This window comes from Sapajus apella, unplaced genomic scaffold, assembly GCF_009761245.1.
Source record: "Sapajus apella isolate SASKATOON/1434 unplaced genomic scaffold, GSC_monkey_1.0 scaffold19, whole genome shotgun sequence".
Taxonomy (NCBI): domain Eukaryota; kingdom Metazoa; phylum Chordata; class Mammalia; order Primates; family Cebidae; genus Sapajus; species Sapajus apella.
Window position 1 is genome coordinate 2,370,182 of NW_022436959.1, and position 23,640 is coordinate 2,393,821.

At 45.4% G+C, this 23,640-nt stretch overlaps 2 long non-coding RNA genes across 3 annotated transcripts; one reads left to right on the forward strand and one right to left on the reverse strand.

Moving 5' to 3' along the window:
* Nucleotides 1-692: 692 nt before the first annotated feature.
* On the reverse strand, nt 693-22,311 carry LOC116557352. The gene is made up of 3 exons (XR_004271481.1): nt 22,301-22,311; nt 9,993-9,996; nt 693-771 (listed from the first exon to the last, which is right to left on the reverse strand). It is a non-coding gene; the product is annotated as an uncharacterized LOC116557352 (long non-coding RNA).
* LOC116557351 lies at nt 3,992-15,547 on the forward strand. Of its 2 annotated transcripts, XR_004271480.1 has the most exons (3): nt 3,992-5,232; nt 6,208-6,299; nt 11,261-15,547. It is a non-coding gene; the product is annotated as an uncharacterized LOC116557351 (long non-coding RNA). The 2 variants fall into 2 exon arrangements; XR_004271479.1 differs by having other exon boundaries at nt 3,993-6,299.
* Nucleotides 22,312-23,640: the final 1,329 nt, after the last annotated feature.

Sequence of the window (23,640 nt, forward strand, 5' to 3'; positions counted from 1 at the left end):
GGATTTTCTACAACAAAACCAATGCCTACAGAAATAAGGAGTTGACTGTGTTTCAACTGCGTCCCCCCTTCTCTGGACAAAGTGACTGTTTTTTTTTTTTTTTCCTCTCTCTCTTTTTCTCATTTTCATTCTCTTAAACAATGTTTAACACTTTCTTTCAGATCTTTTCAAATACACCCTTTAATTCAAATCTAAACCAGTCCCAGCACCTCTCATGTTGGGTCACAAGTCCCAGCAAGGAAAGGGGGTCAAGGAAAGGGATATGTGACCCTGAGCAAGAGGACGCCCTGCCACTCCCCAGGTTACAGGAACAGACACTATTGATCCTGTTGCTGTTGTCGAAGAGGCCTGCTTCCTCCAGGGAGTGCCTGGTGATCACCATGGCTGGGCTCTCGCTCAGATGCACCGCCTCTGGGAATTGGCTGATTCATTCCGGTATCTCTGTCTTCTGCCTTTCAGCAGCATCACAAGCTAGCCTGAGTCTAGCAAGTGAGGACAAAATGAAATCAGGGTAACCTAGGGACCTCTATGTCAACTTCTAAAGATATTGCTCTTAAACATTTTGGCTGTGTCCCCACCCAAATCTCACCTTGAATTGTAATAATCCCCAAGTATCAAGGGCAGAGCCAAGTGGAGATAATTGAATCAAAGGGGCGGTTTCCCCCATAGTGTTCTTGTGGTTGTGAATATGTCTCAAGAGATCTGATGGTTTTATACGTGGGAGTTCCCCTGCACAAGCTCTTTTGCCTGCCGTCATATGAGACGTGACTTCTCATTCACCTTCAGCCATGATTGTGAAGCCCCCCCAGCCATGTGGAACTGTGTGTCAATTAAACCTCTATCCTTTATAATTTGCCCAGTCTCAGGTATGTCTTTATTAGCAGCATGAGAACAGACTAATACATGCTCATTACGATTACAGGATGAGATGGAAAAGTCAACACCACCGTTTTATTGTCCAAAGGGGCTACTTTTCTAATCTGCAAGCAGAAAAATAATGATATTTTTGAACAAATAAAGAGAGAAAATAAAGGCCGGGCGTGGTGGCTCACGCCTGTAATCCCAGCACTTTGGGAGGCTGAGGCGGGTGGATCACAAGGTCAAGAGATCGAGACCATCCTGGTCAACATGGTGAAACCTTGTCTCTACTAAAACCACAAAAAATTAGCTGGGCATGGTGGCGCGTGCCTGTAATCCCAGCTACTCAGGAGGCTGAGGCAGGAGAATTGCCTGAACCCAGGAGGCGGAGGTTGCGGTGAGCCGAGATCGCCCCATTGCACTCCAGCCTGGGTAACAAGAGCGAAACTCCATCTCAAAAAAAAAAAAAAAAAAAAAAAAAAAGAGAGAGAGAAAATAAGAGGCACTGGCATTCTACAGTCTGTCTGTTCTTTGGCCATCCGGCAAAAAAGGGGTATCTTAAATTAATCAGCAGAGCAGGGGGTCCTGGAAACAGCATGGGCATGGTAAACTGCCAGGCTGAGTCTGTACCCAGCTCTGTGGTTTGCCATCTGTGTGTCTGTAGCAGGCCACCCAGCCTCTCCAAGCTTTTCCTCCTCATCTGCAATAGAATGAGGGTGACATCTTTCCTTCCTGGGCTACTGCAAGAAGGCAGGAGAGGAACGTGAACATGCTCAGCTTTGTGTCTGATACACGGTTGTTGTTCAAGTGCCAGTTTCTGTTCCCTAAACCCAGTCGGAACCCATATTTCTTCTTTCCAGACACCATGCCAGCATAGATTTAGAAAACAAAATCACTGGCTTGACTTTCTGAAAATATTTACTTTTTCCAGACTCAGCCAGGCTAACCAAGGGAGGATGTTTAGCTAAGCGGGGGGAATTCAACATGAATTCTCCAATCCTGCTCAGCAGGCTCTGGAACTGCTCTTCTCTGATCACTTCTGGGGTAAGTCAAAACACAGCAGCCCACGTTGCTTCCCACAACCCGCCGAGGGTGCCTGGCTATTTCTGGAATGAAGGACAAGGAAAGCAAGACATGTTCTGTTTCTGCAGGTGGGTGGGGGGCCAGAGCATCCTTCCTCTTAAGGCTCTGCTGTGCACTGTGGTGTCCCTGGCCAATGCCCGAACCCCCTGGGGTGGGCCCCTGGTGTCACTGGGACTTTCTAGGCTGCAGTGGGAGGCAGTGGCATGGCTAGCAATCACTTCTCTCATTCTCATTTTGTGGGTTTCAGGATCATCATGATGGGAGCAGTAATAATAATCCTTTATATTTTACATGACATTTTCATTTCCAGAATATGTTAGTCTGCATGGTCTTGTGATCATCTTGCCAAATCCTCACAATTTCTGCTGGTTGGAAAGTGTTAGTTCCATTTTTCAAATAAGCAAACAGGGTCTCAGCAGTGGGAGGTTTGCCTTAAGTGAGGTTTCACTGCAGGTGATTGCCAGTGCTCCCGTCATGTTTGCATATGAACACGGTGCGTAAGCAAGGAGCTGGGCCCCTGACAGAGCCTGGTGGACCCGCGTTCCCACCTAGCCCTGCTGCTCCTTGGTGTGTGCCCTGGACTGGGTGGTTAGTTTCTGTTTACTTGCAAGACTCAGTATTTAGAACACACCTACCCAGGCTGTGTCCTCCAGTATCAGGGTGTTTTTTGTTGTTTTGAGATGGAGTCTTGCTGTCTCCCAGGCTGGAGTGTAATGGCGCGATCTCAGTTCACTGCAACCTCCACCTCCCAGGTTCAAGTGATCCTCCCATCTCAGCCTCCCAAGTAGCTGGGATTATGAGTGTGTGCCACTATGCCCAGCTAAGTTTTGTATTTTTATTAGAGATGGGGTTTTACCAAGTTGGCCAGGGTGGTCTCAAACTCCTGACCTCAAGTGATCCACCCACCTCAGCCTCCCAAAGTGCTGGGATTATAGGCATGACCCCCTTGCCTAGGCTGCAGTATCATCTTTACCAGAAATAAAGCAATATTATACCCTTTATAGGAAGTAATTTTATTTTTCAATTGTTTCATAACTCAGGACAGGAAAGGTGTGTTTTTATGGGTTTCCTCCCACCTCAGCAGGACCCAGGGACAGGGATGAGAAGATCTGAACAGAGGAAGTGGAAGCTCTGCATTGTTAGCTGAGGTCTCAGTGAGCAGCAGCAGCCTGGAGGCTGTTCTCAGAACAAGGCCCTGCAGGGCATTAAACCACAGCCCAAACAGAGCAGACCCCAGAGTCCAGCCAGGACACTGCATCTTATGTTAGCTCAACAGGGAGGAGTGGTCATTCCTTATTCAACAAAAGCCATTTACGTTATCAATTCATATGGGTGCTTCCTTAAAACAAATACATGCACCTACCAGCAAACTGGAACAAAAGGGGTATAATATCTGCCCTTGTGGAACTTCTAGTTTTTGCGTGTTTGCTGAGGGATAAAGACGTTGCTATAGGCTGTGTGTGTCTTCCCGCCCCATTTGTATGTTAAAACCTAACCCTCAGTGTGATGGTATTTGAAGGTGAGGTCTTTGGGAGGTGATCAGATATGAGGGAGAGCTCTCATGAAGTGGTTGAGTCCTGTCTAAAGAGGCCCTAGGGAGCTCCTTAGCCTCATAGGCCTGGTGAGGACAGTGTCTATGAACCTCCAAGTGAGCCCTCATCAGACACCGGATTTGCCAGAACCTCGATCTCGAACTTCTCAGCTTCCAGATCTGTGTGAAATAAATTTCAGTTTATAAGTCACCCAGCTTATGGTATTTTGTTATAGAAGCACAGGCAGACTAAGACATCCTACAAACATTTTTTATTTTTTATGAGACCGGGTCTCACGTTGTCACCCAGTCTGGAGTGCAGCCTGACACAGTCATAGCTCACTGCAGCCTCAACCTTCCAAGTTCAAGCAATCCTCCCATCCCGGCCTGCTGAGTAGCAGAGTTATAGGTACACAGCACCATGCCCAGGTAATTTTTTTGATTTTTAGTAGGGACAAGGTCTTTCTCATAGCCAAGCCTGGCTATGTTGCCCAGGCTGATCTCAAACTCCTAGGCTCAAGGGATCCTCGTGCCTCAGCCTCCCAAAGTGTAAGAGCCACCCTGCCCGGCCTATTTCATTCTATGTCTTCTTCTTTGCAATGTTAGTACCAGGCTATGCTTTAAATCTTTGTAGCTTTCAAATATGGTGATGTTTCTTTTTTTTTTTTCTCCCAACTTCTAACAAGCAGCACAAGTGGAGGTTCACTTTAGAAGCCAGTTAAAGTTGCTTGGGGTCAGTTCCTGCTGCAGTTCGGACTTCAGGCCTGGCATTCGAACCCCTGGGCCCTCTCCCCTCTGAGGCTGCTTTCCCCTGCTCCTCTCTGTACCTGACGTGGATCTCCAAGCCAGCGGTCGTCAAGCTTTTTGGATGGCAACGCCTTACTGATCAGATATTTGGACACCTCTGATAGGTGCATATTTATTTATTTGCAAATTAAATACAGGTACTCTTGCACTGACACCTTATTTACATTAGAAAACATACAAAGAAGAGAAATACATGAGGTAAAAAATAAAGACAAGCACATGATGCCTCATTTATGATTCTAAAACCCCTAAATCTCTGAAAACAGAAAATTTGATTGCAAATCATTTGGTGGCTGTCAGGCCAAGAGGAGAAGGAGTTCCTGAAGCCTCTTTGCTGCCCTTTCATAAACTCTGTAGTAAGGAAGCAGTGAGTGTGCATGGGTTTAGGTAGTTAATTACTCACAGTAGTTAATTACTATTCTTACTGATTCCCATTGCACACTCCACCCACTGAAATTCTGTAGTGGGTATGTGGAGTGGGACCAGATGATGCTGTGCTCACAGTGGACCTATGTCACAGCCGAGGAACTGTGAGCTTAAGTCCTGGCCTTATCAGAAAACTGCCAGCGAATGTGCCTAACCCTTGCCTTTGGGGAAGACATTATCCTTACCACCTTAGGACATCCGTAAGATGTCAGTTACAGTTATGGAATAGCTTTGGGGAGGAAGACATTGTCTGTTTTTGTTCTACACACTCCAGCTCCCAAGACATATTTGCTAGCCAACCATTTGTGAAGAGAGCTTCTCAGTGCTCTTTGGTTGAGGACAAGACTGTGCAGAAATGCCAAAAAATCTGGGAAGAATTGTTTCCCAACAGCGGAACACCCAGCCCACACAGACAAAAGACTATTTAGAGCCTTTATGCTCTTTGAGGATCCATCACAAGTTTTGCTGCAGTTCCTAAAGAAGAGCTTCTAAGACCCTTGGAATCTCTAGAGTGATGAGTGCCTTTGGTAAGCTAATGAGATAACTGGTGGCTGTGGTCTGTATCTAGCTTCAGTGGGAGGCTGCCCACCAGAGGGACCAAGGCATGATTGGTGGGATGGTACTTACAGCCTTACTCCTGACCTCCAGGGAAGGAAAAGGGGCTAGAGATGGACTTAATCACCAATGGCCAATAATTTGATTGATCCTGCCTATGTAATGACTTTTCACAAAATCCTATAGGATGGGGTTTGGAGAGCTTCTGGGTTGGTGAATGCATCTATGTACTGGCAGGTGGTGCACCCCAATTCCATCAGGACAGAAGATCCTCTACTTGGGGCTGTACTGGACCTCACCCTATGTATTAATATTATTATTGATTATGTTGATATTAATAATTATGATAATAATTATATGATAATTGATTATATTAACATAATTATTCTTCTGACTGTTCATTTGTATATTTTATAGTATCTTTTGTAATAAACTGGTAAATGTAAGTACAGTGTTTACCTGAGTTATGTGAGTCATTATAACAAATTTGGAGGCTGAGGAGGTATTGTGGGATCTCCTGATTTGTAGCTGGTTAGTCAGAAGTACTGGAGGCCCAGGACTTGTAATTGGCACCTGAAGCAGGGGTAGTCTTGTGAGACCGAGCCCCTAACTTATGGGGTCTGATACTAACTCAGGTAGATAATGCCTCAGGTAGATAACTCAGGTAGATAATTGAAGCGTAGGACACTTCTGGCTGGTGTTGGAAAATTGGTTGATGTGGGTAGAAAACCCTACACATTTGGTGTCAAAAGTGTTCTGTGGGTAAAAACGGTTTCCACTTCCTGGTTCCTTCTGGGCATGGTGTGTAAAAAATGCGTGGTGTGTGCACCATTTTGCCTTTCTAGCATCAGGGAAACAAAGTTGATAAGCCAAAGAACATCTAGCTTCATTGATTTCAGGCCCTGTGTAAGAAGAAATTTTACTATTTTCTTTCTGTGCCTGAATAGGTCTTCTTGCATGCACTCATTCTGGAGGCCGTTGCTCTGCAGAAGTATGGCTCCAAGCATGGCGTGCACACCAGCTGCTGGTCTGTGATGGGGTAAGCATGGGCCAAAATGAAAATCAGTTCTGTTGCTAGGTCAGTTCACTTATTTCTTTTCTTTTTTTTTTCGAGACTGAGTCTCGCACTGTCACCAGGCTGCAGTGCAGTGGCGTGATCTCGGCTCACTACAACCTCCACCTCCCAGGTTCAAGTAATTCCCCTGCCTCAGCCTCCCAAGTAGCTGGGATTACAGGCATGCACCACCCAGCTAATTGTATTTTAGTAGAGACTGGGTTTCACCATGCTGGCCAAGATGGTCTTGATCGCCTGAGCTCGTGATCCACCTGCCTCAGCCTCCCATAGTGCTGGGATTACAGGCGTGAGCCACCGCGCCTGGCCCAGTTCACTTGTTTCTTAGCCAGATTATACTAAAAGGAGGATCAGCAGGTTGCTTTTCATTTTGGTGCATGCTCCTTATCATGGATGGGCGCAGTGAGAAGCACTGCTCTAAAGCTTGAGCCCCTCAAGGCCAGGAGCCTTGTCCTCATCATCTTTACCTCCTCATTGTAACCCAGGGCTTGGAACATTACAAATGCTGGACACTCTCTTCTCTACACTTGCTGTGTGGCTTCCTGCCTAGTGATGGACTGTCCCTTGCTTTTCACTCTGCCTGCCTTTGGAACTCCACCCCTTACCCTTTGGTCCCCAAATCCTTCCTTTATGTCAAGTTTAAATGTCCCCTCCTCTGAGAGTCTCCCTGTGTCTCTTGTGCAGAAGAAATTGCTCCAAAGCTCTAAGACAGAATGTTCATGGTTCCTTTCTTACAGTGGCATTGCTTACCTCTCAGCTCACAACTCCTCTCCCCTGCCAGCTGTACATTTCTTGCAGACAGAGACTGTTCTCCTTGGTGTCTTTAGGACCCAGCCTACCCTCTTTCTCATGATGCATGTTTAAGACGTATTCATCCCATAATTAATACAATGTAATACACTCATTGCCAAGTTCTCAGTGATCTCTATTGCCAGGACACACATTTCAATGTGAGATTTACAGAAATAACACTGCCTACAAGGAACTTCCCTGTCTGTACAAACCAGCATCCTCAAAATGCTGCACTAATTGGCTTAACTCTGATGTACCCTAAGCTTTACAAGTTATCTAACGTATTAAACACTGAATCCAATGTGTGGCATGGGAGAAGTACTCCATAAATATTGCTGTTATTTTTGTTGTTGTCAATGCTACCAGACATATACTTTTGTGTGTGTTCTTTGGGACTGAGAAATGTCATTCTCTCTCTCTCTCTCTTTTTTTTTTTTTTTTTTTTTGAGACGAGTCTTGCTCTGTCGCCAGGCTGGAGTATAGTGGTGCAATCTCAGCTCACCGCAACCTCCACCTCCCGGGTTCAACTGATTCTCCTGCCTCAGCCTCCCAAGTAGCTGGGACTACAGGCATGGGCCACCATGCTCAGCTAATTTTAGTATTTTTAGTAGAGATGGGGTTTCACCATGATGGCCAGGATAGTCTCCATCTCTTGACCTCGTGATCTGCCCGCTTTGGCTTCCCAAAGTGCTGGGATTACAGGCATGAGCCACCAAGCCCGGCCAAATGTCATTCTTTGTTGAGTGGATCAGCAATGATCCTAAGCCGTAGGATAGCAGGTTCAGTGGTAAGAATTTGCTCATTCTCCAGCCTGGCTGTTTTCTAAACTATCCTTAGGCTGAATGGTGTTGCGTGGTATTCCTCCGTTCCACAACTCACAGCTGGTGGCTAGCTGGGGATGGGCAGCCCTGGTGCAGCTGGTGTGCCTGCTGGCATACCTAGTGCATGCTTGAACATTGGCATGAAGAAAATTTTCAAAAACTCTGGGGGCAAGTGTAGAGGACAGACCCGAACCGTAAACCCAAGTTCCACAGTCGCTAAGTTCCACTCTTTGGTCTTGGGCAAATCATTTCAATTTCACTGCAGCTATAATCTTGTGGGGAAGGAGAAGTTTGTCTTTTGCTCCCACTTGTCCTTTCCTCAGGACTTCCTCTATTTCTTTACAGTGAACCTCCTACCAGGCATTCAGTGAACAAATGTGCTCTCAGGAAAGCAGGCACCATCGGGAATTCATACTTCAGTGTGACATTGATTCTGAGAGTCCCTTCCTAAGGTGCTACTGTTGATTCTTATTATTTACAGTAGTGATGTCCTACAAAGTTGTCACAAACACTGAATTAGGGAATACTTGCTCCCAGCAGAAATACAGCATGAGGTTCTCTTGAGTCTCTGCTCACAACATTTTTACCAGCAGATCAATACATAACCTTGTTTTATGTAAGTTTCAGTCTGAAGACACTTTTAAAAAGACGTATTTCTTACAAACAAGTAATTAAATGCAATGTTTTAAATAATAATATTTCAATTATGATAATGTGATCATAAATGTCTTTGGCTTTTAGCCTCACAGCAATGCTGTCTGTCCACTACACTTTTTTGTGGTTGGTTATCATCTCGTGAATCCACAGACTTTGTGCTTTTCATGTTTTCCATAGCTTCAGCATGCATTGTAGATGTTACTTTAGCACTTCCCAGAGAGGACTCACACACCGTTTGGTGTGTTTCCTCTTCCTTTTCTGGATGTACTGCATTTTTGACTGATTAATATTGAACTCACGGCCAACAGCACTATAACTCATGCCTGAATGACCCTCATCCAACACAAGTACTTTCAGCCTTCCTGCATGTAGGAATGCTAGACAGCACTTCAGCACCGTGAGGAGGGCCCTCTCAAACAGCGAGGTCACCAACAGAAAGCACAAAAATGTGAAAAACTGGCACCAAATAGATCGTGAAAAGGACACTTGTTTATAGCACGGGAGCTGAAACAGGAAGGCAGAGGGTTGTCTTGTTCCACCTCAGCCGGGAGCACAAGTGTCCTTAACTCAAATTTTGTTGTCACCCTGTGCATGTCTGTGAATGGCTTTGAAAGTGCTCAAGTTTTCGGAGTTACAAATCAATTTCAGTGAGTAGTCAATTTCACAATGAGGATATATAGTGCTTGCATTTTAAGCTCTCTCACTCTGCAAGAAAATGTGCATTCCCTGTAGGAGGAATTTTCAGTGCCAGTGAATGGGTGGGAAAAATTTGGGGGATGAGGAGATTTCTTTCTGGATGAGGATGTTACCTCTAGGGAGGCCCACTCAAACCATGACCTTTGGCTCCTGTTCCGGGACTCATGAGCGACACTTGCAGGGACACTTGCAACCACTCCACTGGACATGAGACCCCAACTTCATATTGGGTACTATTAAAGCAGACTTCTCTGTTTAGGGCTTTGAAAACTTCCCACTCACCACTTTCTTCCTACCCCTATTCTGTAATGACTTTGAGATGGAAAAACATCTGTTGCCCTCAGAGGTGGAATGAATGCTTCCAAATAAGACAGAATAATATTTACGTCTTCTGGTCTCCCAGGAGACCAGCAGAATGCCGAGACACGGTGCATGATGTGCCAGGCACTTTGCGTGTGCCTTCTCATTCAGTCCTAATAGCTCTGAGGTAGCCTTCATGATCTCATTTTACAGCTGAGAACTCTGTGACTCAGCAAGGTTAGGTAAATCACCCAAGGTTGCATGGTTATTAATTAAGAAGGAGGCTCAGGACTTGAATTTGGGTCTGCTACCTCCAGTGGTCCTTAATCAAAGTAGACTAAAAGGCTGGCAGTCCCTATTTCCTCCAATCCCAAGCCTCAGTCTTGGATCTTACTGCTCTGATCTGAGGAAAGTCCATGTACATGAAGGTGCACAGAACACACACGCATACGCACGCATATGCATACGCACACACACATGCGTATGCACACACACATGCGTATGCACACACACGTGAAGGTGCACAGAACACACATGCATACGCACACACATGCCATGAAGGTGCACAGAACACACACACATACGCACACACATGCCATGAAGGTGCACAGAACACACACGCATACGCACACACACGCCAGTGTGCCACAGAAAGAGGCAGAGACAGGAGTGCTCCCAGTGCCAAAAGGAGAACTGGCTTCTGCTTCTGCTTCTGCCACAGATCTCAGACCACAGCAATAGTCTGACTTCAACTTGCCAGAGATGAGAATATCAAAAAGGGAGAAAAAGATGGGCTGCTCAGGTATCCCAGAAACATTCGTAATTCTGACTTCTAAACAAAAAGAGAGAGAAAAGGGAGACAGCAAGAGATCGCTGAACCTGCTCTGAGGGCGTAGACTCTGGGCCACCTCACTTCTTTATACATTTGGCAGGAAGAGCCTCAAGAAGAAGAGAACTCAAGGGACAAATCCAATGTGCAGCGATGTTGAACTTGGTACAGCGACTCCACCTGCCTCCCAATTGCTCACAACACTTTCCTGACCCAAGCATCTGTTCTTTTCCTTGGAGAAGAAGAAACTGGCATATAATTGGCTCCAGGGGGGAAAGTGGAGTAAAAAGGGGAAATTTGACATAGGGTCTTTAGTTCATTGGAGGCCCAGATGCATATACAGAAGCAAGAACCTAGAACTAGGCCATGAAACTGAGTAAAAGCAGGGCTTGATGGCAGAACACTGGGTCTGGAGGTGGGGGTGGCTTTAAACATTAGCTATTTTTGTGGCCTCTAGTATCTTTGGAGCATCTTTCCTGTGTTTGGGGAGTTTTCTAGACAATCTGTTTTGCCTCTTCAAGGCAGACACTACGCTCACTCACCTGTCCTCTTGCACCTGGGCCACAGGCATATTACCTAGCCTTCTCCACCCATCAGATCCAACTGTGTGAGACTCCAGTTCAGAAGTAGGCAATGAGAGGAGCAGGGGCTGGGTGGACTTAATCTTTTAGGTGGGGAGGTGGAAGGGCACCATCAGTGCCTACATGGTATCAGCTGGATTGCGGTTTTGCTATTGCTCCAGCTGCTTCACTTCAATGTAAACTCTCTGCCTCCCTGGAAATTCTATGAGCTACTTGACATCCTTTCATGGATTTATTTTCTGTTTAAATTAGGTGGAATGAATTCAGTGCTATACAAGTGAGAACTGACAAGTGGAGAGTCAGGGAAGCTGCTGTCATTTCAGAACTGCGTGCTTGTTTTCTCTGGTGGAAGAGCTGTGAGGTGGAGAGAGACCAGGCTGGTCAAACGTAGAACCAGGTGATGAAGGAAAAAGGATCAATGTCGTGATGCTCAATTTGGGCAGTACCGACATTTTGGATGGAATAATTCTTTGCTGGGAGGGACTGTACTGTGCATTTGAGGGTGTTGAGTAGCATCTCTGGCATCTACCCACTAGATGCTGGTAACACCCCATCTCCAAGCTGTGACAATAAAAAATCTCTCCAAACATTGCCGCATGTCCCACATGATGCACTAGTTGATAACCTATTCGATCTAATCACACTGGGCAAAGTTCCCTAGTGAGAAGATTCTAGAAGCACAATGTTGTTGACTTGTATTTGTAATTTGGGAATGTATGTATTTATGCTTAAGTTAACCTTAAATATATTAGATAGACACAGACACACACACACACACACACCCCACATTGCATAGTATATATTTGTGGTTTCTTAATCAAGTTGAAAGAAGCTTTAGAGGTGATATCTGAACAAGCAGACAAATTACAAGTCAGGCCTTAGCACCCTGGGCCCTTTGGGCATTAAATACGACAAGAACTTACATATTTACTGCCTTCACATGGAATAGCCATATTTACTTATTTACAAAATGGTACAGACGAGGGACCAGCTGTTTGGGTATGTTTGTGTCCAGTGGTTCCTGGGCGTATTTCTTTAAGTGGTCTGCCTATCTTGATTCTCATCAGGAACACTGTGATTTTCTAAGTTTTAAATGGGTAGAAAGGGCCTGCAGTTAAAGTCTCCCTTTTAAGCGTGAGCACTCAATTAACTCATCTTGCATCTTCGGGAAACTCAGTTACAGCTAATACGTGTATCGGGCTATTGCTTTAGGGTTACATATTTCCTGTCTAGATTTTTTTTTTTTGACATTTTCAGATAAAAGTTCGCTCGGAAGGAGAGATTTATTGGTTTGCGTCGGCTGTCCCTTCCTTATCGCCTCTCTGTCCTAAATTGGAGCTAACTGCTGGCCAGCCACCCGCAGCAGCTTCTGCTGGGGGAAGAGACTGATCCTTCCATCCTCTTATTCCTACCTCTTCCCACATTCAGGCTTGAACTGAACATTTTCCAGAAACCAAAACCACTGCCTTTTGGGGTGTTTATCCCATGATGGTGGGAACTCATTTCCCCGTGGCTATTTAATTTTTATTGTGTTATTCCTGGGGAGGCCAAAGACACAAAAATTTGGAGAGACCAGAGATTGATGTGAGCACACAGGGGCTAGCTGAGCATGAGCCTGAAGCCAGCAGGCAGGACTGAGCGTATGAGAGCAGCTCAATAGTCGCCAGTCTTCTTTCCTCATTCTGCCGTTTGACATCTCCCTCTAACAGAACTGCCTTCGGCTATGCTGATATGTCCTCCAGACCTTTGACCTGAGCTCACAGAACTGGCAGGCTTTTGGTCATAGACAAAATTTATACCATCTGGAAACTATAATAATCACTCCTGAGACATCTTACTAATGGGTGTTTTCCTCTAGATTCTGGTTCCTGACCAATCTCTACTCCGGCTTCTGGCAATGCCCCTATTGTCTTTGATGGGGACAAAACACTGCCATCAGGAGGGACTAAGCTGAATTGTATTAAGCAATGTCTACCGGCTTGGAGGAAAATTCTCCTCCAGTCCAGAGAAGAGGTTCTTTTGTAAATGATGTAAAGTCCAATACTGAAATTTCACTGTGTTAAAGAACATGCCTTAATTATGCCTGTGCACACAAGATTTTTTTTATCACAGGCCTCTGTCATCTGAGAAAAACAACGCTTGAGGTTTCTCAGTCAAGAGAAAGAGAGGCAGGGGAACAGAGATAACTGTTTTACATCTATAGTTAACTCTTAATTGATTATATAATTATATAAAACAGTTAACTCTATATATCGGATATTTTCACTACATTAGATTTCACACCAGTAGGACATATTGTAAAAATACTGTCTTTCTCTGCTATGCATTTTGATGTTCTCTGTCTGTGGAAAATGGTGGCTTATAGCACACACAACAATAAAGATACATGTTTTTGGATAATTTATGTCCATGGTTCCTCTTGCAATATTCTCCTCTTCATTATCAGTTGAGGTATGTGTGTAGTGAGAGGCAGCTGTATGCCAGGATTTGTTTTGGGAGCTCTATGTGCATGATTGATAGTGTTCTCTCCAGCTCCCAGTGTGTCAGTATCATTACCCCAGCTTTAGAGATGAGGAAGTGAGGGCTTTGATAAAAACAGGCCACCCTGGAACATGCTCAGAGATGAAAGATACCATCCTTGCCCTTGCGGAGCTCCATATCTCCCCGACGATAACATGAGAAAATCCTTGTTTAAAACCAAAGTGGAGGCATTTAGGCCAACTAATGGTGGTGTCCTCTATGTCCAGACACTTCTGAGGCTGAGTCTTGATGCGCACGAGCCTTCTTTGGTCCCAGTAGTAAAGAGCTTCCTTTGCTATCCAGGGCTATCCTGTAGGGCCAGATAAGCAGGGCATTGAAGGTAATAGAGTTAGCTCATTTACAGCAGCCTTCTTGCCTAAAATAAGCTATTTAATTGCCTGCTCTTGGAACTGAATCTACTTAGGGTAGATAATGACTCCAAACAGCCTACTGGAGTATACTCAGTGTTATCTGAATGCTCCTAAATTAGGATTGTAGCAAGTTTTTAACCAAACTCTGCCTTGCAAGGCTTTGAGAAGCTCAGTCTTGATAGATTTTCACTCTTTCTTCCTGAGACAGGAAGAAAATTTGCTGTTTAATAATTTGGCTGTAGGATAAAGCCCATTCCTAATTCATGAGTCTATAAAATGTCTCTAGCTCAAAAGATAACTGTAGCTCACTCTGCCCACCCTATTCCCAATATAATTACAAGTAGAAAGAGAAATTGTAAAGTGCTTTTAATGGAAAATTTTGCTCCAGAGGGCTTGATATCTCAATAAGTGTGCTTGACACCCCCGTAACTGTCCACTGGCAGCTGCTACTCTCCTGAAAGACAGATTGGTCTATCCCAAGCTGAAGCCTAGACACTGGGATTTGTGCACATCCACAGAGCAGCCCACACTCATTGCCCAAACTCACCGTCAGTGTTGGCAGTGTCAAACCTTCACCCCAAGTGAGCATTCACCCACTTTCCTGTACCCCACTGTCTAAGGCAAACACTGTCTTTGCCATCCCTTATCATTGGCCTTGTTAGAGCCATAAGAAGCAGAACTGAGAAAGGACCCTTTTGATTTGTATCAAACATGGCCAAGGTTTGCATGCCAGAGAGAAGACATGATAGACTTTGAAGAAAAGGGAGAGTGGACAGCAAGATGAAGACTGTGAGAGCTGGATTCTGGTGGGGAGTTTTCAGCAGGCAGGTGGGAGAGAGGGATGAAGAGAGAAGCTTTGGTGCAGACATGGGATGTGAGAGAGAACAGGTGTAGAGCAATGGGAAAAGGGAATTTTGGTTGTGGCAGTGGGTTGTAAAATTGTATTTGCTCAGGCTTCCTTCACAAAACACAGCAAAGCTTAGAATTGAATTAAATTACCTTTGATTTCTGGCCTCTGTTTACTCAAATGAGAAAGTGGGCAGAGCCTAGATAAGTTGTTTATTTTATTAACAAGATAAACAACTGTTTGCTTGTCAAAACCCAGCTTGGATGTCATCCCAGCAAAGCCTTTCCTGCAGTCTCCCTGAAAAGTCAACTATTGCCCACTCAGCAGCATGCCATCGCAGACATGCACTTTTACACATGCTCACCTATGGCATTGTACTGTCTTATTGGTTTACACATCTGCCTTTCTCCCAAGACTGTGAAATGCTTGTGTTTTTCGTCTTGATATCTCTGGTAACCATCATGATGTCTTATAAGGGGTATTTGCCTAATAAAAGTGTATTGGCATCAACTTAATGTATATGCCTTATTGTGTTTTCCCTATAAGGACTTCTATATTCAGAGTAATACAGTTATATGGTAAGATTTGCTGTCATATGTTGGGTTACGTGTGTGGGATCCACTTATTGTGATGAATGATACAGGGGGGCATCTTTAGTCTGAGGCTTGGATCAAGCCCTGAAGAGAAGCCCAGAGCCTGAAGTCCTGTCTGGCACATTTCAGACTCCTAGTAAATTCTTTCTGAATGAATGAATTGCTCTGGGTCTTAGCTTTCTCCAGAATAAAAAGAGGGATAAGACCAGATTGTATCCGAGCCTTCTTTTTCATGATTTTATGATTCTGCCTTAATTCCAATCACAGATCAACTCAGAAGGAATGGTACAAGTGCTTATCGTCAGAAAGACGGCTCTATTCATGAATGGACATTCTCTGCTGGGGCTTCTTTTTTTTTAAAACTTTATTATTATTATATTTTGCTTACAAAAGTAATGTATGCTCCGAGGTACCCTTCATAGTTTGATGTATAATCATTCAGCTGTTTTCCTCTGCACTCACCAATTCACAATACTTGATTTTTTTTTTTTTTGCCATAGATTGTTTTTTAAAAAATCAATGTATCCTGACATCTTTCAAAGACAACTTCTGTTTTTTATGGAAAAAGGCAGTGAAACTCTTTGGTGGCTCTTGTCAGTGACTTCAGCTAAAAATAGAAATAATATTCCCTTCTTTCTGCCATGCCTTTGGCCAGAAAATAGGTCTAGTTTTTGAGGGAGGGAGAGACCCTAACCTGGAATTTTGTTTCAAATACAGATTCTCATCTCACACCCCATGCAGTTCCTGGCAATGTCTTGGAAGCTCTGATCACTTTTAGGCCCTGGAATGCCTCCATTAGCGTCTGTCAGCTGCTGCCACATGAGCAAACAAACTTTTGGCACCCACAGGAGATGCCATGAGGGGCCACCAGGGAGCCCGTGTTCTTAAGACTCATGTGTCCCCCCTTGCATGGGAGATGGAGCTCTCCCAGGGGCAGCCCCGTCAAGTAGCCTGAAACCCCCTCCTCTCTGAGCCCCCAAATCTCCCTTCAGGAGCTGCTTGATATGCAGCCAGCATCCACTCAACATAATGTGCCTTACCTGCCAATGTGCTTTGAGGGGTATTGTTAGCATTAAATCTGCCATTTACATTTTCATGTTTGACATAATTGAGGAATGAATGCTCTTATGAAAATTAAACTTGTGGTTCTCCTGGGCTGCTGTAACCCTGTTAAAATGTAATGTGATTTTTGATGCTTCTTCTTGAGGTTTTTTATTAAATAGAATATCAGGATGACTAATTCCCCGGGCCTAAATGCAGGCTGGGAAGCAGCATTATTGATAGGGTTGTGTCCAAATGGTTCTCCGTGCTCAGCCTCTAATGGCCTAATAATGCATTAGACTTGAATCAGAAATACTTTGGGTTGTAGTGCTTATTGCCATTAGTGAAAACACCTGGATGCTCCATTCATCAAGGTTACATCCAACAGGGCCCATTTGTTTATTAGACTGTCAGTAAACATCTTTATCCAGTCCCAGTTCAGCCACATTTGGCCATGCCTGAGAGGGCTCAAATCCCGCCTGGGGATCTCTTGTGGTTTCTCATTATTAGTTTTCTTGTTTTTTTTTTTTTCAACCCAGCAAAGCAAGCTAATGAAAAGTTAGGGGCGGCTTTATAAAGAACACATTTTACCTCACATAATCTGTGGTGATGGTCAGCAAAGATCAGGAAGGCAGGCTCTTGGGCTGGCCCCCTGCGGCTCTTCTTTCAGCAGCTCCCACAGGGCCGCCCTGCCACCCCCGCCAGTGCCAACACTTCCTGGGTCCCTCCCGAAGCCATCTGCAGCCCAGCTCTGCAGCCCTCAGGATGTGGAGACATGGCCCACACGCCCTGGAAAGTTTAGATCTCCCCTGGACGTTGCCTCCCACAGAGCAAAATGAAATTCCTCTCCCCTTTGGTGGACAGAGAGCTTGCCATTTCCCTCCCACAGACATTTCCTGACATACACACTCCATCTCTTTCAGGGTGCCTTGTCTTTTTCTTAAAGCCATGTTTTTTTAAAAAATTATGAAATACAAGAAATGTCCCACATTAGGCAATTAGGCATAAGACATAAACGTACAGGTTTTTTTTTTTTTTTTTTTTTTTTGAGACAGAGTTTTGCTCTTGTCACCCAAGCTGGAGTGCAATAGCGCCATCTCGGCTCACCCCAACTTCTGCCTCCTGGGTTCAAGTGATTCTCCTGCCTCAGCCTCCTGAGTAGCTGGGATTACAGGTATGTGCCACCACGCCCAGCTAATTTTATATTTTTAGTAGAGACGGGGCTTCTCCATGTTGGTCAGGCTGATCTCCCAACCTCAGGTGATCTGCCCACCTCAGCCTCCCAAAGTGCTGGGATTACGGGCCTGAGCCACTGCTCCTAGCTATAAATGTACAGCTTAATAAATTTCAGTTATGTAAAACAGCACCTGTGTAACCCCACCCAGGTTGAGATGGAGAACGTGCCAGTACCTGGGAGTCCTCCCCTGAAGCCCCATGGATCCTCTCTGCTCAGAAGTAGCTGTCTGGAAGCCTCAACTCCCAAATCATGTGACTCCCACAGGCGACTTGAATCTGTAGACCACCCAGGACTCACCACTAGATCCGTCCAACTTTCCCTTTCAGAAACATCTTTGAGCTGACTCCTAGCCTTGGCTTTCCAGTCCTGATGGGAGTGCGCTGTGCGATGGATGAGGGAGGGGACAGGTCACACCAATGGCACAAGCGGAGGTATCCAAAGTCTACCCAGTTGCAGCAGCCTGAGCCTGCAGACCGAGAGCTTCCCCAAATTGCTCACATTCATGGCGCCCAATGCCCTCCTGGGGCACTGGTGTTGTGGCCTGCATTCAAGCTCTGGGTTGGTGGGCAATTCTGATCATAATGCAAATGTTTCTACATTCTGAAAGTTGCATTGTGTATCTCCTGGATCAATGCAGGGAAGGCTGAGTTTGCATCAGTGAAAAATTAGTCAAAGTGTATTTCATAATTGCCACCCTAGAAGTGGTATAAAATGCCAGAGGTGGCTCACATGTGGGCCTTCCAGAAAAGCCAGTGCCCCTGGCTTGGGAAATGTTGATGCCATCTTGCTGTCTGCCAAAGCTGTCCAGTTGGTGGCCCTGTTATGGAGGTGTCCAAGCAGGGTGAGTGCCCTGGGGCCCTCCTCCGTTGCTCAAGAGGCTTCAAGTTCTCAGTCAAAGAAGCTGTGACTGTGCCGGGCTTAGCGCACAGGCAACTGAGCTCATCGTCAGATTCGCACTCACTGCAATAGCATTTGAGAGTAACCCCAGAGAAGCAGAGTGTGGCTGACAAGATGGCAGGTGGGGAATGTGAGACATGCTTTCCGAGGAGGCGTGGCTTGCTCACAGCCTGTTCCTCATGGCAGCAGGGGCCTGCTTATTTTTAGAGCTAAACACCATTGCTGGAGTACTCGCACCTAAGACATGGTGGGTGTGTTGGATATAAGCTCTGGATCAGAGTGTGTGCATGGCTGAGTTTTACTCCCTTATAAACATGCAGCCAAAACAGAGTCCTGGTGAGGGAATGGCCTGGGCTTCAGAAAACACGCACCCTGTGAAATATTTCCTCCACCGGTCCTAGTTCTAGATTGATTTATTTCTAAACAGGACTAGACCCAAGATTGTTTGTGTTGGATGTTGGGCCAGGAGCTTGCACCCCTAATCCAGGGGGTGATGGAGATAACGGGTGAAGGTCATAGTCACACCTGCAGTTTAGGCAGACCACTCTGGCGGCTACAGGGAGGCAGATAGGAGGGGGAGTAGAGGTACAGGGGAGTCACTGGGAGGCCTGCAATGGCCCAGGTGAGAGACCACAGGGGCCTGAACCACCTGAACTCGATGACAAGTGATAGAGGGAATGCAGGGAGGGGTGGTTGTTGTTGCTTAGCTGCAAAGAACAGAGACCGTTCAAGGTCTTCCAGGGAGAGGGTTGTTCTGAGGACAGCAGAAAGCTATGAAGAACCAGGCTCCCAGTCCTCTGGCCATTGGAGAATGTCACATGTGTTAACTTCTTGGAGACAGGAAAAGGACAGATTGCCAGAGAGACAATCCATCAGTCAGGACAGGCTAGGTGACAAACACCCCAAATCTCCGTAGCCTCGTGCAAGAGGAGTTTAGTTCTGCCTTGTGCTACCTGTCCAATGCAAGTTGGCAGGGCGCTGCTGTGTGTGTCATGGCTGAGGTTCCATCTCAAGTTGTGCTCCATGACTGTGGCAGCAGGAGAAGGACGAGGCTAATTACGCCTGCTCTTTAAGCTTCGAGCAGAAGCGTGCGCGCACAGCTGCTCCTCATTCATCGTGAGCATTGTGAGTTTGGGAAAGGAAGGGAGGAGAATGAGAAGAAAGACCTGCTCGAGGAGATATTAGAAATATTTCAGAGTTTCATCAGCTGGGACGTGCCTGAAGCAGGAGCATCACCCAGGAGACAGACCCATGCCAGAGGAGTAGGCAGTCCGCTGGCTTCCCTCCCCACAGGTACCCAAGGAGCCTCTTATTCCTCTTGTCATCTCCTTACCCCAAACTCTGCTCTGCTCACTGGTTCTGGATTTTGCTGCTGTTTAATTTCACCCCTATGGCCCAGACAGTTAGGCATCCTGATTCCTGCTCTGCCATCCTTTCCATGGACAATCCCTGACCAGGAAAGTCAGGGCCTGCCCTGTGCAATGGCTAAGATCACAGTTTTACAACAACATATCACTATCCTAAAAACACATGTACACGCCCGAGCAGCAGAGGACACATGTGTTGTAAGGTGCCACAGCATCTTGTTAAGGGCTCAGGCTCTGAGTCAGAGGAATCCAGACTTTTCTGTTGTTGCCACTTCCGACCTGCTTGACCCTGAGACATTGCATACATTCACTGAGTCTCAGTTTCCTCATCTTTAATAGGGGATAAAGATGTTCTCTAATTCACAGGCCTAATGTGAATATTAAATGAGACTGTTTTGCACAGTGACTGGGGCATAGAATGTGCTCACCAAATGTGGACTTATTATTACCATTGAGCAGGGCAGGGCCCTTAGCCTCACTCCACTCTGATTTGTAGAAACTGCAGAGCATCTGGTGCTCAGCAAATGTGTGTTGAATGAATGAAAGTGTCTTTTGTGGGGAGGGTGCCTTGCAGTCTGGTAGGGAAACAAGATGCTTGTTGAAAAACCTTTCCTCACCTTGAACAGATTGGATGCTGCTGCAGTCTACCCCACCCATTCTCCATTCAGCCCAGGCCAGCTGTTTTAGAGAATCAAGGAATGAGCCAGGATTTTCCCCACCTTTCGGCTCTCAGGATCCCGCTTAGCAGCAGTGAAGTCCTGGAGCTCAGGGCGGGGAGCATGCAGAGAGGCAGGGGCTTTGGCAGTGGGTAGATGTGGTTTGATACCCAGCTCTGTTGCCGGTTAGCTGAGATCTTGACAAAGTGACTTGACTCTTCACACCTGACTTTTCATTTTCAAACGGAGACAAGTTTTCTAGGGATGTTGTAAGGCTTCAAAGTGAGCCACTCCATAGATGTGGGTTGCCCTCTCTGCATAGATAATTAAATCACAGCCTAGGGTAGGGCTTAAAGACACAGGATATTTTTTCCAGAATGTGGGCTTTTAGGCTATTAAAATAATTTAAAGTCCTATGCAACAATTTTGCATGTTCTTCACATGTACCCCAAAATGTAAAATGCAATAAAATAAATAAATGGGAAAAAAAAAAGACATAAGTGATATAAGAAAAAAATAGAGCAAATAAATCTGCAAAATATTTAAAAATAATAATAATAATAATAATTTAAAGCAGTCATATTATAGTTGTTAAAACACTGACTACTGCCCCCACTCCCGCTGCAGTTTCTGATTCAACAGGGCTGAGGTGAGACCAAGAGCCTGCATTTTAAACAAGTTCCCCAATGTCACTGCTGCTGGTCCTGGGACCACACTTTGAGAACCATTAATACAAGGCTGAGATGCCAGGAAAGTGGGCATCTAGAAAGCCTAAAAGAGAACAACTAAACAGAATACTTGTCTTCAGGATGCCCATCTCTAAAGCCACATCCAAGAGACAAGAACACAGCAAATGCTTTAAAAGGAAAATACATAATCCCAGCACTTTGGAAGACCAAGGCAGGTGGATCACAAGGTCAAAAGATCAAGACCATCCTGGCCAACATGGTGAAACCCTGTCTCTACTAAAAATACAAAAAAATTAGCCAAGTGTTTGGCACTCACCTGTAGTCCCAGCTACTCAGGAGGCTGAGGCGATAGAATCACTTGAACCCGGGAGGCGGAGGTTGCAGTGAGCCAAAACTGCACCACTGTGCTCCAGCCTGGCGACAGAGCAAGACTCCGTCTCAAAAAAAAAAAAGAAACAAAATACAAATTTATGGTATGGAGAGCTGACAGGACTGATTGGAAGTAAAGCCATTCCCAAACCAATCCATTTATTTAGGAAATCAATGAAAGGGAGATCCTGTTTCTAGCTTTCGATGGAGTGAGTGTGGACTCCTGGAGACAGGAAGCTACTTCTGTTTAATGGCCCAGCTCTGATGAAGACAGAAAGACACCACTTTCTGCGTCTTCCTCATCCTTCCCATGAAAGAGCCTCTGCTTCTTGTGGTCAGAGCTGTTGAAGGCGAGCTTCCCTGCCAGAAACCTGAAGCCCATAGAAGATGTCTTCTGCAGATGATATTATATATCTTTAAAAAATTACCATATTAGTACATATTCTTTGAAGAAAAAGTATAAAAAAATCAGTTCTAGTCCTATAATCTAGTGATAATAAGCACTAATTTTTTGGTTTATATTCTTCTAGACTTTGCTTTAAGGATGTGTATATTATTCCTGGGCACTGTCTCTGGCCTTACGGGAAACTGTCTGAGGGATACTAGCTATTACACAATGTGTCTGAGTGCGATGTAATTAGCACGTGGTGTAAATAGTGTGTGGTGTAATTAGCCCCGCCTCTGTGGTTCTCACCGCCTGCATACTCTCCTCACCTGGGGAGATGGACTCCGTGGTATGCCTGGGCCCTCCCTGTACTCAAGGTCTCTGAGGGTGGAGGGTGGTTTCTGTGTAGTTTTTCTAAGCTCTGCAGGGGAGTCTGATGTGCATCCAGGGCTGAGGACCCCTGTGGGAGGCCCTGGTCAGGACACTATCTGGAGTTACCCTGCAGCTCCCTTTGCCTCTAATGCTGCAGTTTTTTCTGCATGTTCTTTCTCCTGTTGTTTCTTTCTGAAGCAGCATCTTTCATCTGGGGTAATACCCTAGGTTCGCAGCCTCAAGCCAAGGAAATTAAGGATGGAGACACAAGGAGTGAGTTTAAGAGTGGAGGTTTGATAGGTGAGAGAAAGATCAAAAGTTGTCTCTCCTGCAGAGAGCGAGGTTAAGCAGGTATACAGTGTTCCAGGGTTAAGCAGGTCTTGTGGTTTTGTGGTGAAATGCACGAGGTTTTATAAGATGAGCTTGAGGAGGCAGCGTCTGATTTAAGTGGGGCTCAAAGATTAATTAATTGGACCAGGTGTGCCATTTACATAGTACATGAAGAAGCTGGTCACCCTACCCTAATGTTTTATTATGCACATGCGTTCTCTACCTGACCAGAGCCATGTTGCCTGTTCCTTTACTGCTCCTGTGATTGACGTAGAAAAGGGGAGATAGAGCCTCCATGCTGAACACCCCTGGGCCACAGGTAGCCTTTTCCCATTGGCACAGCTGCGGACATTCACCCGTGCAAGCTTCTAGCTTGCTTTTCTATGCTTGCACCTTGATTTTTCAGGCTGCTCTTTGTTAGAAAATAAATGATTTGGGGACTGCTTTTTATTAAAAGGGAAACGTTACTGAGGACCAACCAACTGCCAACTGCCTAAATAATTTCTTTCTAACTCCTGTATAATTTCCCCTCAGCTGGTGGTTTGCTCAGCAGAGAGGCATCTCTGGCTTGATGGTTTACCTTTGAATGTAGCAATTTCCACACTGTATTCCCAGAAACACTAGAGTCTCCTGAGATGTTAAGAGAAGTTCTAAGAGAGAGAAAGAAGAAAACTTTTTAAAGTTTGCTTTAGGTACCTTGCAGAATCAGCAGTCAGACTAGAGATCAGAGCCTGCCCAGAAAATAGACAGGAACCAAGGACACCAGAGTGGTAGAAACAACAGCAAGGCCACTACCTGGCTAAGAAGCATCACCACACGGGGCCTGGGACATTTGATGCCACCACCATGACAGACAGGAAGACATTTAAACCACCCCTGAATCTTATTTTCACTTGCTTCAAAGTCCAGGGGAAGTGCACTGGACTGGCTGAGCTTTGAACACATGTTGGTGCCTCAT